The 15,397-nt window shown below is 42.4% G+C and overlaps 1 protein-coding gene and 1 non-coding gene across 4 annotated transcripts in view; both read left to right on the plus strand.

Annotated features, from left to right (window-relative positions):
• The first annotated feature begins 328 nt into the window (after positions 1-328).
• Positions 329-15,397, plus strand: part of LOC129821330 (activin receptor type-1-like) — a 41,432-nt gene continuing 26,363 nt past the window's right edge. Inside the window, exon 1 of one of the 3 annotated variants that reach the window (XM_055878902.1) lies at positions 329-713. The gene's annotated coding sequence lies outside the window, so the exon portion shown is untranslated. Of the gene's footprint in view, positions 714-2,085; positions 3,741-15,397 lie in introns of those variants that run through there. The other 2 variants (XM_055878900.1, XM_055878901.1) reach the window with 2 other exon arrangements.
• Positions 12,757-12,832, plus strand: trnaa-ugc (transfer RNA alanine (anticodon UGC)). Its single transcript has one exon. It is a non-coding gene; the product is annotated as a tRNA-Ala (tRNA).

The raw sequence follows: 15,397 nt of genomic DNA on the forward strand, positions 1-15,397 counted from the left end.
ATCAGATGTATTTATTTTTGCTTGCAGAAATGAGCTTCCATACTGATGTAACTCGATTGGATGGGACTAAGGTTGGTTTTATATTACGACTCCTTGTATTTTATAAAATAGCGTATGACTATTCAGGGATTTTTTGTTCTTGAATGTAGGTCTCAAGGATTAGAATTTGTTGAATACTATTACATAGGCTATAATATTTTTCTTATTATTTCTTAATATTTTTCAAATCAGATGACTGAAAATGTATACATTTCAAATTCAAATATCCTAGATGACCGCCTGCCCAGGTGGCTGGTGTGGGAATATGCGCAGAGGAAATGATGTGGTAATGGTCCTCTTATTACAGTGAGTTGCAGGCTACTTCCTCCTAGGATTTGCCGTAGCCTAGCTCTGCTACATGAAATATCCGCCTAGGGGTTATTACCGTTTGTGTATCGAGTGAAGAACACCAAAGCTTATGGAACGCTGGCGAAGTTACTGACCGCAATTTTGCATCACTTTGGATTATGAGCATTCGTTGTATTGTAACATAGTATCGAAGCCGAAGTAGGGCAATGTCGGCGGAAACCGGAGTCTTGCGTCTAAGAAACCAAACAAATAGGCTATTGTCGGTGAATTTTCGGGATATAGCAGAATAGCCTGACTTGTGCAGTAAGCACATTGTAGGTTACGTCTGTGCGTCCTCAAATCACTTCGTAAGTTTTACATGTAAGGTAAGTTGTTTTGGTTTGTTTTTATAATTATATATTTTATTAGGAATGTGTGGCTAACGTTACCTGTAGGCTAGAGTCCTATGCGTAACCTATACTTTGGACTTGCGGGGACCCTAAATAGTACAAATGTAGCCCACTATCACAGTAGTTTTCTCGCTAAATAAGGCAGTGAGTGGCACATTCCGTCTCTCACAAGTTTTAGGTCAACCAGATAAGGTTAATTTATCTATTTGAAATATTAGCCCTATATATAAACTATTATTTAGGTCACTTTTTTCAATCTGGAGAAACAAGAAACAATACATAAAAAGACTGTTGTGGAGGAAAACATTTGTGTTATTATTTACGGAAGCCTAGACAGGATCAACGTTGCCACAATAACCAACGCAAACTCAAGTATGGCAAGATATAACGTTAGGCTAGATTTGGGTATTTTTTTGGCGGCGATATTTGATGCTCAGGGGTTACAGTCACTCGTAGGCTCAATTGCGTCACATTTTCTTTCACTTTGTTAGTGTGCCTTTTGTCATGTAGACTTTGTTTGGAGCATCACTCTTGATCGTGTGCCTCCTTCAAGCCCACGCTGGGCAATAAGAACCACAATGGTCTTGTAGCCAGAGTGGGGGAAGAACTATAAATATTTAACGAGATTGGGGCACACATTGAATACTACCTGATAGTTAACAGTTAACTTTGTGTGCACAGACGGCACACTAACTAATTACTTTTTGCCTCACTTGGGCTACATTACATCATATGAATACTTTATATAGCATGTACTTATTACATATTTGTTCATTACGTTTTGCACTAGTATGTTTTCGGGTTTGTCTCATCACAGAATTGAGGTGCAGAAAAAATGTGATCAAATTATCACGTGCCAAAGAAAGCAGACTGGTGCATCTGAATGTGGTGCATATTCAATTTGAAAGGTATAAGGATTTTTGTTCAATCATCATACAACACTTACAGGTCATTGGTATCGTCATTGAAAAGAGCAGGACCTCTAAATTAACTTCTCAAACAGGTTATACGCACACACAGTCAGTTATTGGCTGTGAATGTCAATCTTAATATTATCAGCTGTCCCTTACTCCCTTCTAATTGATTAAACAAATAATGTCCTTCCATCCCATGGGCATCGGTGTCTCCAGTGTGTCATAAAGTCTCCAAGGTTAGCCGCCATGCTCAAATGAGTCAAGAGGTCATGATGATGATGTGTAATTTCTCTGCTATCTGAGTAATCGGGTTACAGTTGCGACAACTATGTGAGATCATCGTAATGTGTCGAGGCAGGTATGCCTCGCAGCTCGCCCAGAACCTTGAAAATAGTCTCTTTTTGAAGCTGATGATTGACTGCCCTACTGATGACGTTGTCACACGTGCACGATGTGTGTATTGGCAGGTGAATTTGGTCATGGAATAGACTTCTAGACAGATTGGAATACACAAATGAGTGTTGGTCACTGGTCATTTCTTTGGTTGGAATCTGTAGCTCTGACCTGTCTATGAAACAATGCTAGAAATGGTGCCTATAACTGATCCATTCTGTTGAGGAAAGTTGTTAATAATAGTTTGTACCTACTAATGGAGCTGTGTGAGTGGTTGGTGAACTGGAGTGTCTCACTAGGTGAGTTGATTCCTGGAGTCTGCTGATGGCGGTCAGATAGCGCGACGTCAGTCTGGACGGAGACAGGGCTCCCACTCTATTCAGCTGAGGTGAAAGGTCCGTCTGACTTGTTCGTGCCTGCTCACCCATAACGTCCTAATAAGCTCTCTTTCTCCAGTGTCCCTCCTGACAATGTAATCATTGTGCTTTGGGCCAATGACACTAGTGGATGTTGTGGAAATCTATTGTAGACTCCTCAGCGCTTTAGCGCTCCTTTCTTCCGTAAAGATGTAAAGTTAATTTCAAGTAGCGGTCAAAGCAATGGTATCTTGCGTATGTGATTCTGGATATTACCATTTTCCGTTTATTGTCGTTCCTTAATGGTTTTTTAAAAACTTTATTTGACTTATGGAGTATTATCTGCGAATCTCTAGAGGCTGTTTGATTCATGCACCCTTTACCTACTGGGGTATTATAATGGCGTACAGCAACCAGAAATGCTCTATTCTGATGTTTTTGTTCAAGTCAATTTCAACGCCAAGTGTTCATGTTGGGTTAGTGGGTTCAACATAGTTTCTGATTCATCATACTGTAATGCCAATTGTTTCGAACAGGCTGTTTATAATTTTCTCCCATAGACATTATCAAAGTAATTATTCCCACATTACATGATATCCACTTCCATTGGAGCAGATATGCTGGCCTTTCCTCGGCAGATCCGTTCTGCAGCTGTTCTTTCAGAGCACCACAAAGTGTATAATTTGCCCACTGAGGCCTGAACATTTCAGAAAGCAGAGGCGCGCAAGAGAAAGAGCGTGATGGAAAGAATAGTCCTCCGACAGCAATCATTTCTCTGTGCACAGTAATTTGGCTGTCAGAAACAGCTGGCAGTATGGACTGAGACAATAGCAGAGCAGAGGGAGAAGGGAAGAGCTTGCCTTGCTCCGAGACAGAGCGAGGGATCCCTGGCTGGCCTGCTGGAGGATCAGGTTACACACACGCTGTCATTAGCAGCAGACTGTGCCATGCACAGAGATGCAGGGCTTCAAGTCTGAGCAGGAATCTGGGGCTGGCTCAGGCGTGGTGGTGTAATTGCCTCGGTCTCAAACCAGCCTGCGAGTGAGAGAGAAGAGGTTGTGTGAGAGAGCGGAGGGAAGGAGGAAGAGAGAGGGAGGCGGGACTTGGCGGAGACTCCAACGACAGACGAGCGATCTCCTACAGTCCCGCTGTGACGCCGGCGCGTTTTGGATTCTAACCCATTTTAAACATTGTGCATTGTGCTACAGACTGCTGGGTTGTTGCATTGGATTCGTCTATTTCTTCTGCATCCACTAATACCAACCATTAGTTAACTGGGGCTGAGCTAGAGCTGTGTTTTGCTCTACGACGCTTACAAGTTACAAGAGAGTCGTCGGGAGGTAAGAAGTTCTACATAGAAGATCATATGAAATCCCAGGACATAGTGCCTTAGACTACTGTAATAAGCTCACATAGTTGCTGTCAAACTCCACACAGTTGTCATTGACTACTTGGATATTCACTTCTCACTGAGCAAACAATTTCTGTACTTAAAGCATTCTTATAAATTCTTTTTTTTCAATCAGGTTTTTGCTTGGTGGACCTTTTTTGTTGTTGACATTTGTCAATAAAACTCATGAATTCAACTGTTTTCATTTCAAATAGTTTTGTTTTCCTCATAGCCCTGGTTGTCCTGAAAAGCAAATGGTAAAACAGTCAATTGTGAGGCTAAATATGAGGGCAGAGAAAGCCGATGAATGAAAGTAGTGACTTTTTCACTGTGGGATTTCCTGAGACTGATAAGGTTTTAAGGACCCATCAGCTGTGAGGTTGGCACTCTTGACCTTATGTGGCGCAAGCTGACATGCGAGTAAGTTGTACTTTTAGTTTTCTGTTTGGATTAGCGTTGGACCTGGCAGTTGTGGCTGTGGGGGAACACAGCATGTGTGTGGCATTGCTTGTCCCCCCCCCCCACCCCCACCCATTTCCCACTGCTTTTTAAGACGGTGTTATTTTTAGTCAAAATCCTTGAGCCTTTAATAATCATAAGCCCTGTGCAGCCAAAACATATCAGGATGAGTGCAGCATAGTCGTCTGGGGCCTAGCTGGCTCTGCAGCCTCGGCTTGATGCTAGACAGGAAGTCAGACAGCGGCTGTGCCCCAGACAGACTTTGGTCCTACTTGTGTGTGTGTGTGTGTGTGTCTGCTTCCAGGATCCCCTTTGGTGGCTCTCCAGTGGGTTATTGATTTCTAGTTCTATTCTCTCTGCAAATGTGAGTGAAAGGCAAACAGAGAGGAGACTGGAGTCTGCTGTCTACGCAGACTAAAGCAGACATAGATACGCAGTGTTCCTGTCCTCTCTCTCTCCCACTACCCCGAGACTGCACTGGAGACCATCTGCAATACACATTTTATGAGCGCTTCACTCGCTTCAGAGCTCTTATCGCTCAGCTGTTAGGGGAAAGTTATGGCTCTGTTTGGTTCTTCTGCCTTTCCCCATTCCTGGGCTTTGAAGTGGATGTAGTTTACCAATAGAATTAAACAATGATCAATTCCCTAATTTAGCAGTGACCTCTGTTTGATCGATCCCTTGATTTGTGTGATTGTACATTCATTTAGTTTATTGAATTATTCCCTCATTTAGACAATTTAAGGATTCCCTTATTTAACTCAAGTCTGTTTGGAAAGTTAAAATTAGCAGTATTAGTGATGTGGGGCATGTACGGTTTTGTTTGATGTAATAAGCTGATGGTTGAAGAGATACAAAGATGCCATTTTTGGCATGATGTGTAAATACTCAACCTATTTAGAATTTATCTGCTAGGATTTATCTGCCAACAGATACCCAAAGACTTAGCCATTGCGCTAATGCTAGTTAGCATTGGCTTGCGAAACTACCTCGAACTTACTTTCATACTGGACACAGACATAAAAATGGTATCCATGAGTTTCTTTTGACTCTGGGGAAGTAGATGAAGGGCCTCATTGCAAAAATCCCAAAGTATCCCTTTAAGACTAACATTGTTAAACTCTCGCTAACATCAAACATATGTGTGTCTGTGTTGTGTTGCAGTTCTTGGACTTCCTTTCCAATTTTGTGATGCTGTTATTTGTTCACTCTCCATGGCTTTGTAAGGAAGCTAGCTAACACCTGAGGATTGAGGCAGAACAGGAGATTTCTACACATTTAGAAATAGCCCAAAATCTGTCGCCTATTACCTCTCTTCTCAATGACATTATGTGAAACTTTTGTGTGCTCCTATGCTTCAAGATCAATGAGAGCAGATAAACTGTAATGTCTTGTCACCGATCCTCTGTAATTGAAAGAACAGTTGAATGGGAGTTGGTCCCACTCCTATGAAGAATTCTCACTCGGGAATATAAAACAAACCCAGGTCATAAAGCTTCCATTGACAGGAGGGTGTGACTGATGGTCCAGCTGCAGTAGTGCTGTGTGGGACTCAGTCAGTGTGGGAAGACTCAATCTGACAGGTAGACACGCAGGACTGGAGTGGGGGTGATGTGTGTGGCTGGGGGGGGGGGGGGGGGGGGGGGGGGAGGTGGTGATCTTGTTGAGCCCACTCTCAATCGCAAAGCTCACTTTCTGCCACAGGACATCAAATCAATAGAAACGTATTGAAATTCTGTGCTTGGTGAGGTCGCCTATGATTCTTCTCATTGCTACCATACATTGCGGGCTTCGAAGGCAAAACTACAGTATCTTTGGTCACATTGGACTCCCGGACAAATATCCAATCAGGTCTGACGGTGGAGAAGAGGTGGAACAAGGGTCTGTGTGATACAAATCAAGGTGCTCTTAGAGAGCTGTGTCACTACAGCACACTGAACTTTATCAGTGGGTCATTCAGAGGGAGAGAGTGTTTGTGCATTCCACTTTCTGCAAACATTGCTAAAGGTCATAAAGACAGTGTTTGAATTGGCTCTGTCGAGTGTTGTGATGGTGGTCCATACAGAGAACTTCGCAGTGCCATGGTGACTGCTGCCGGTTGCAGTAAACTCTGTCCATCAATATGCTGACTTCTCGTCTTGAATGTCTTCACCGTGGTGCTTGAATAATTGCCCTTGATTCATCTCTGTAGCACAAAGCACCTTTTTAAATGTTTTATTTGTTCAGGAATTCACTTGATGCTTGGAGTTTCAGTACATTTTTAGAGCTTCTGTGATTGTGCAATCGTACATTTTCCTTTTCTTGCTTTCAAGTCTCACCTGTACAAAGTGTCAGCGGTTGAGGCTGAAGGCGTTGTGTTTCGTTCAGATCCTTTGCTGTATTCAATGGGATCAAACCCGCAGCCATCTCCTCAATCCAATGTAATTTCAAAATAAACAAGGTTGTTTTGACCATGTTATTAGTCCCTGCCAACATCTTTCATTCTACTCCGTGAGGAATGGATCATCTGAGACTAAGGGGAAACAAAATGGCCGTTCAAGTCTGACCATTTTCAGGAGGGTCTCTCTGGTCGTTGTCGAAGCCAGAGTGATGGTTAAAAAAAGTACTGCTAATAGAGAAGACATCTTTTGTCTCAGATTACAAGGGATACACACAGTGGCATGTGTATTATATCAGAAATGACCCTTTACTGCACTGAACCAAACCTGCTGTGCTCACCTCTTACCAGGAAAGGAGTGTCAGTACTGTGAGTTTACAAGAAAAGGCCCATTTGCATTTGATTACATTCCTTACATTGTGAGAGAGTCGGCTGTGGAGTGGAGCCCTGGAGAGAGAAAGGAGAGAGAGAGAGAGAGCCCAGGCAGGGTCAGAATGGGCAACTGTAGGGTCCTGGGGGCCATGGAGGGCTGCCTGTGGGTTATTCACTTTCTCTTTAATCTCCCATTTGATGAGGCCCCTAGCAAGGGTGGAGGAGGATTTCCATCGCTTAATGAATGTTTTCTTCCAATGAACAGATTTAGTGTGATTATGGCAACCCCCAGTTGTTAGCTGTCTTGCGTGCCGTAATTAATTAACATAGCAGAGTTGTTTGCGGCCCTGGAATTCCTTCGACTGTTTAGCTTTTACAGAGCTCTCTGTCTCTCCCTCTCTCCTTCTGTGGATTGTTCATTTTCTTTTGTTTGCATTTTTGTTGTTGTAGGATGACACATTCTTGAAGTGTAATATCTCTAAATGGAATTGCAAATGCTGCATGAATATGCAAGCCAAAAAACCCCCACACAAAACCGATGATTAATCATTGGATGAGTTAAACAGCAGTGCCTGGGTAAGACAGAAGTTGTCCTTGCTCTTGATTTTAAGCACTACACTTAAACTTAAAGTGGAGCATTTCACGGCTGTTCAATTGGAAGCAAGGCCATTTTCTTTTGTCTTCCCATGCTCCTAGTACACTGTAATAAAAAACATGAACGTCTAATTTGTTGGTTGAAATTGGCACATTTTCAATTTGAATTGTTTTAATTTTTTATATGGCATGTCACAACCAGTCATGGGCTGCAATCTGTTGTGCAGTTATGAGATCCTCCTGTTCCACATAACCTATAGTACCATTTCTATTTATCGTACGCTGCACCTATCTTTAACTCAGACTATTCTGAGTTCTCTCTCTGGAGTTTCCAGGCAGGTCTTGTAAACAACCGAATAAACACTGGAAATTTATGTCTGCGTTACTTTGTTCGCTCTGATGCACTTGGCTGTGAGCAGAGATTGGTGGAGTGTTTGATTCGATATGCTGTGTTAGTCTGCTGTGTAAATGCAAGGTGAGCTCGCAGGGGACTAGTTTGCCCCCAGCGCTGTCTGTGTCACACCCATATCTACCTCGGAGCGGGCCATCTGCGTGCTCCTGGTGTCACGCTCCTCTATGAGTGGGATGGGTACATGTGAGGGGAGGCATGGGCCCCGGAGCAGGCCAAGATTGGGTCAGCTGTGCCTTGCTCTGCCCAGCTCTCCCTGTGGCTCCCCTGGCGCTGGGGCTATTTGTGCCATGGTAACTATGCCAGCGCCAGCTCAGACACAGATTCCACCTCCTGTCTCCCAGCTCGGCAGCCTGATGACTCAGCAGCTCCTGCAGGGCTCCCAGGCCCAAGCAATATTCACTCACTCACTCACTCACTCACTCACTCACTCACTCACTATACTGTTATACAATGCATCGCACCAATTGTTACCTGAGCATATCGCAACCGACCAAACAAACATGATGGAATCATGATGGTTGGGTAAAAGAGGATGAATCCAAATATCTGGTGTATGCATGTGACTCAACAGTCAACACTGAAATGTTCATCTTGATGCAAATGTAGGGTTTTGAAAAGGAGCAGGGACTTTGAATCGTTTGAGAGAGAAGGACGACTGCATGAAACGTATTTTTCGAGCTGCTTCGACCACAATTTGGCCACATTTTTGTTTGGTCCCACTTGGTCCTCAAAGACAACATCTCAGCAAAGCCTTTCCACTGCCAACACCCACCCCTTCCAATCCCCTGCTTATGTACTTTATAGGGCGCTCTGTTTTTGATCTCCCCTCTTGTGTTTTTTATCCTCCCCTTGGTCGACTATTACAGTGATACTAGATTCTAGCCCAAGATACATAAAATGGCAGCCAACGCGAACTGCCTGGCCTCCCTCCCTGAGACAGAGAGGGGGGGGGGCGGGGGGGGGTTGCGGGGGGTTTGGGAAGCAGCACACCCCTCTCAGGATGTCTGCTCTGTTAACTCATTGCAGCTAAGAGACTGCCAGAGATTTCAATATGCAGGGACAGAGGGAGGCACACCACTTCAAAAATGTACTGCTCTTTCTGTTTTGCTCAATGTGTTCTGCAGATGTTGCTGGCCTTGTTTGTCTCCAACTTTGAGGTCTAATATCAGGAGGAGCACATCTTCATCCCTTACGAAAACTCCTGCATCAGATCTGTCTGACTCTGCTTTGCAGAACCCAACTTGTTATTCATCACCGGCATTAGTGCAAGCTGGCCTCTCAAGATGGCGGTAGGGTTTTGCCTTTGATACGGTTCAAAAGCTTGGCAATCCTCTCTCAAATTGGGTTGCGTTCTTGTCTTTGTGCGGAGGCAGACTGCAGACAGTGACATTTTTTGTAGAAGATAACAAATGAAACACCTCATTTGTAGGTAAAGGCTAGTGGCAGATACATTGGGCAGAATTAAGGTGATGTATTAAGTGCCTGGAGGGACACATCCTGTATCAGGGTGTTGGGGAGATCTGTGTCATTTTATGCCATCCCTATCTGCTTCTGCACCCGTGGTGTTTGTTGCAAAAATCTGGCAGTTACCCAAAATCAGAAGGGAACACCATAGTGCCCATGAAGCTCATCACTAAGCTAAGGACTCTGGGACTAAACACCTCCCTCTGCAACTGGATCCTGGACTTCCTGATGTGCCGCTCCAGGTGGTAAGAGTAGGCAACAACACGTCTGCCACGCTGATCCTTAACACTGGTGCCCGTCAGGGGTGTGTACTTAGTCCCCTCCTGTATTCCCTGTTCACCCACGACTGCGTGGCCAAACACGACTCCATCACCATCAAGTTTGCTGACGACACAATAGTGGTAGGCCTGATCACCGACAACGATGAGACAGCCTATAGGGAGAAGGTCAGAGAACTGACAGTGTGGTGCCAGGACAACAACCTCTTCCTCAATGTGAGCAAGACTAAGGAGCTGATCGTGGACTACAGGAAAAGGCGGGCCGAACAGGCCCCCATTAACATCGACGGGGCTGTAGTTGAGCGGGTTGAGAGTTTTTCAAGTTCCTTGGTGTCCACATCACCAACAAACTATCATGGTCCAAACTAGAGGTTGACCGATAAATCGGAAATGGCCGATTTTAATTAGGGCCGATTTCAAGTTTTCATAACAATCAGAAATCGGTATTTTCGGACACCGATTTAAAAAAATAAATAAAAGTGTACTTAAAATATATGTTTACACCTTTATTTAACTATGCAAGTCAGTTAACCTGTCTAGGACTCTAGCGGCACACCCCCCACCCCCACTGAAAAGGCAGAGCCGCGAAATTCAAAACAAATATATTTTTTAAATATTTAACTTTCACACATTAAAACCTGTTAAGGCTAGGGGGTGCTGTTGTCACTATTTATGGAAATCGTGTAATTTTTGAAACGGCTTCCTACAAAATTCTTGATCGTACAATATGCATATTATTACTATTATTGGATAGAAAACAGTCTATAGTTTCTATAGGCGTTGAAATTTTGTCTGAGTGGAACAGAACTCATTCTACAGAAATTTCCCTGAAATGGAGTCAGATTTCACACATTTTGGCCCCAGTTCTGGAGTCAGTTTTAAGGCCACTGTTATTGCTATGAGTATACGGACACTGCTTACGTCTTCCCCTGGATGCCTTTACGTGATGACGCTTTGAATGGTATCGATTGCCCAATCACAGCCACTATAAATGAAAAAGTCCTGTAGGTAGGAACTCTTTTCTAGGTGCGTCAGGCGCGCGGAGGACACCGACCTACTGTTTTTCCAAGCATTAGTGTAGCCAGTTATATTTCTCCGGTCATATTTTTACTCGTTAAAGGAGTTAAAAACATCATAAGGTAGTTAATTTAAAGCGTTTTATAGCAATTTATATCCATTTAGTGCGATTTTGGGACATTTATTTCTGAGCCACTGTGAATCTCTGGGCACCGTTCCAATTCATGCCGAACGCAATGTGCATTTCTACATGGCAAGAGGACAGCTTTCGACCAAAAGACGATTAGACCCAAGAAAGGATTCTTTGACCAAGATTCTGATGGAAGAACAGCTCAAAGTAGGAACAATTTGTTATGATAAATCGTGTTTCTGTCAAAAAATGTTAGTGGCTTAGGACGCCATCTTTTTTGACGTAGCTTCGCTTGGCGCAAACTGTATTGAAAAGTAAGGATAATTTAAAAAATGTAATTCCGCGATTGTATTAAGAATTAAATTGTCTATCAATCGCTGTCCACCCTATATTTTTTAGTCACGTTTATGAGTATTTATGTATACGACTAGATCACTGTCTAATATGGCGCACGACATTTTCTGACCAGCTGGGCTACTTTTCTCATTGTCTAACCATGATTTTGGTGGCTAAATATGCACATTTTCGAACAAACTGTATATGTATGTTGTAATGTGATGTTACAGGAGTGTCATCTGAAGAATTCTGAGAAGGTTAGTGAAAAAATTAATATATTTTGGCAATGTTTACGTTATCGCTCTCTTTTGCTAGAATCAATGCTGGGGTAATGTTTGCACATGTGCTATGCTAATATAACGATTTATTGTGTTTTCGCTGTAAGACACTTAGAAAATCTGAAATATTGTCTGTATTCACAGGATCTGTGTCTTTCGATTAGTGTATGCTGTGTATTTTTACGAAATGTTTGATGATTAGTAGTTAGGTAAACACGTTGCTCATTGTAATTATTCTAGTCCATTTGTGACGGTGGGTGCAATTGTAAACTATGACATCTACCTGAAATATGCACATTTTTCTAACAAAACCTATCCTATACCATAAATATGTTATCAGACTGTCATCTGAGGAGGTTTTTTCTTGGTTAGTGGCTATCAATATCTTAGTTTAGCCGAATTGGTGATAGCTACTGGTGTTGGTGGACAAAGAAAAGATGGTGGATTATGCTAATGTGTTTAGCTAATAGATTTACATCTTTACATATTGTGTCTTCCCTGTAAAACATTTTAAAAATCGGACATGTTGGCTGGATTCACAAGATCTGTGTCTTTCATTAGCTGTATTGGACTTTAAGAACACATTCTTATTTTCAATGTCGGCCTAGGAACGGTGGGTTAACTGCCTTGTTCAGGGGCAGAACGACAGATTTTTACTTTGTCAGCTCGGGGATTCAATCTTGCAACCTTACGGTTAACTAGTCCAACGTTCTAACCACCTGCCTTACATTGCACTCCACGAGGAGCCTGCCTGTTACGCGATTGCAGTAAGAAGCCAAGGTAAGTTGCTAGCTAGCATTAAACTTATCTTTATAAAAAACCATTCGCGCATTTGCAAAAAAGGACTGTCATTGCTCCAACGTGTACCTAACCATAAACATCAATGCCTTTCTTAAAATCAATACACAAGTATATATTTTTAAACCTGCATATTTAGTTAATATTGCCTGCTAACATGAATTTATTTTAACTTGTGTAATTGTGTCACTTCTCTTGCAACAGAGTCAGGGTATATGCAGCAGTTTGGGCCGCCTGGCTCGTTGCAAACTGTGTGAAGACTATTTCTTCCTAACAAAGACAGCCAACTTCGTCAAACGGGGGATGATTTAACAAAAGCGCATTTGCGAAAAAAGCACAATCGTTGCACGACTGTACCTAACCATAAACATCAATGCTTCTCTTCAAATCAATACACAGAAGTATATATTTTTAAACCTGCATATTTAGCTAAAAGAAATCCAGGTTAGCAGGCCCCGTGTGGCTCAGTTGGTAGAGCATGGCGCTTGCAACGCCAGGGTTGTGGGTTCGATTCCCACGGGGGGCCAGTATGAATGTATGTACTTGTAAGTCGTATGGATGGATGTATGGATGCCACCCGTTAGATAAAATACGGAACGGTTCCGTATTTCACTGAAAGAATAAGTTTATGATTTGATAGAGCAGTCTGACTGAGCGATGGTAGGCAGCAGCAGGCTCGTAAGCATTCAAACAGCACTTTCGTGCATTTTGCCAGCATCTCTTCGCAATGCTACAAGCATTGAGCTGTTTTGACTTCAAGCCTATCAACTCCCGAGATTAGGCTGGTGTAACCGACGTGAAATGGCTAGCTAGTTAGCGGGGTGCGTGCTAATAGCGTTTCATTTGGTGACGTCACTCGCTATTAGATTTGGAGTAGTTGTTCCCCTTGCTCTGCAAGGGCCGCGGCTTTTGTGGAGCGATGGGTAACGATGCTTCGAGGGTGACTTGTGTCGATGTGTTCCTGGTTCGATCCCCGGTAGGGGCGAGGAGAGGGACAGAAGCTATACTGTTACACTGGCAATACTAAAGTGCCTATAAGAACATCCAATAGTCAAAGGTATATGAAATACAAATGGCATAGAGAGAAATAGTCGTATAATTCCTATAATAACTACAACCTAAAACTTCTTACCTGGGAATATTGACGACTCATGTTAAAAGGAACCACCAGTTTTCATATGTTCTCGTGTTCTGAGCAAGGAACTTAAACATTAGCTTTTTTACATGGCACATTACTTTCTTCTCCAACACTTTGATTTGGCATTATTTAAACCAAATTGAACATGTTTCATTATTTATTTGAGGCTAAATTGATTTTATTGATGTATTATATTAAGTTAAAATAAGTGTTCATTCAGTATTGTTGTAAATGTCATTATTACAAATACATTTTAAAAAATCGGCCGATTTTGATCGGCATCGGCTTTTTTTGGTTCTCCAATCGGTATCGACGTTGAAAACCCATAACCGGTCGACCTCTAGTCCAAACATACCAAGACGGTCATGAAGATGGCACGACACAACCTTTTCCACCTCAGGAGACTGCAACGATTTGGCATGTGTCCCCAGATCATCAAAAGGTTCTACATCTGCACCATCGAGATCATCCTGACCGGCTGCATCACTGCCTGGTATGGCAACTGCCTGGCATCTGACCGTAAGGCACTACAGAGGGTAGTGCGAACGGCCCAGTACATCACTAGGGCCAAGATTCCTGCCATGCAGGACCTGTATAATAGGTGGTGTCAGAGGAAAGCCCATAAAATTGTCAGACTCCAGTCACCCAAGTTATAGACTGTTTTCTCTGCTACCGAACGGCAAGCGGTACCGGATCGCCAAGACTAGGACCAAGAGGCTCCTCAACAGCTTCCACCCCCAAGCCATAAGACTGCTGAACAATTAATACAATCGCCGGTGGCGATTTCCCACATCCCTTTTGTACACTGCTGCAACTCGCTGTTTATTATCTATGCATAGTCACTTCTCCCCCACCTACATATACAAATTACCTCAAATAACCTGTACCACCACACACTGACTCTGTACCGGTGCCCCCTGTATATAACCTCATTATTGTTGTTCTTATTGTCTTACTTTTTTATTATTTTATTTTAGTCTACGTGGTAAATATTTTCTTAACCAACAGTGCAGTTCAAGAGTAGTTAAGTGCTTGTAAATAGGCATTTCACGGTGAAGTCTACACCTGTTGTATTTGGCGAATGTGACAAAGTTTGGATTGAATAAGGAGGAAATTTAGAATCTTCCAACCTGGATTTTGGGACCCCCCCCCCCCATTGTCCTCGCTTAAGGCCGATACAAGTTTAGCTAGCTAGCCTTTTTAGCTTCCCATGTTTCCATGTGAATAATCTGATGTATAGTTGCGTAAAATATGCCCTGGCAAATATGTGTATACTTGTCAGTGTAACATAAAACATTATCCCAATTTGATATGCTACTTCAATGTATTCATTCCCATATCAGCTAAAAATAGAATATCATTTTTAGTCATGGAGGAGAAAAAAGAAAAGCGACTACAGCTGTTTTTACAAAATAGCATAGAATCACATAGTAATCCCTTCTAAACAAAATACCTTGTTGGAGGATTCTAATAAGGCTACGATGTTGTCTGGATTTTATTTGGTTATCAATGCAAAATGGGCTGCTTATTCAATGGCAAGCTAAATCAAGATAGCAATCTTGAAGTGATTTTTGAAGTTGATTAGCTTCCCACGTCTCCATGTGAAATAATCCGATTTATAATCCGATAAATATTATACTTGCTGGTGTAACCTAGACCATTATCACAGTTTTTAATATGATGCTTGAATGTATTCATTCACATATCAGCAAAAAAGGTCATGTTTTTGTCATAGGGAAAAAGCACATGGCTCGCTTTTTTTTTTTTTTTTTTTACCAAAATAGCCTGGAATCACTAGTTATTACTTCTAAACAAAATACTTTTTTTGCGGGGATTAATAAGGCTACATTGTTTGGTTTATTGTCGCTGAGATTATATTTGGTTATCAATGCAAAATAGACTATTTTGAAGCATTCGGAAAGTATTCAGACCCCTTGACTTTCCCCACATTTTG

This window comes from Salvelinus fontinalis, chromosome 23 (genome assembly GCF_029448725.1).
Source record: "Salvelinus fontinalis isolate EN_2023a chromosome 23, ASM2944872v1, whole genome shotgun sequence".
NCBI classification, from domain to species: Eukaryota; Metazoa; Chordata; class Actinopteri; order Salmoniformes; family Salmonidae; genus Salvelinus; species Salvelinus fontinalis.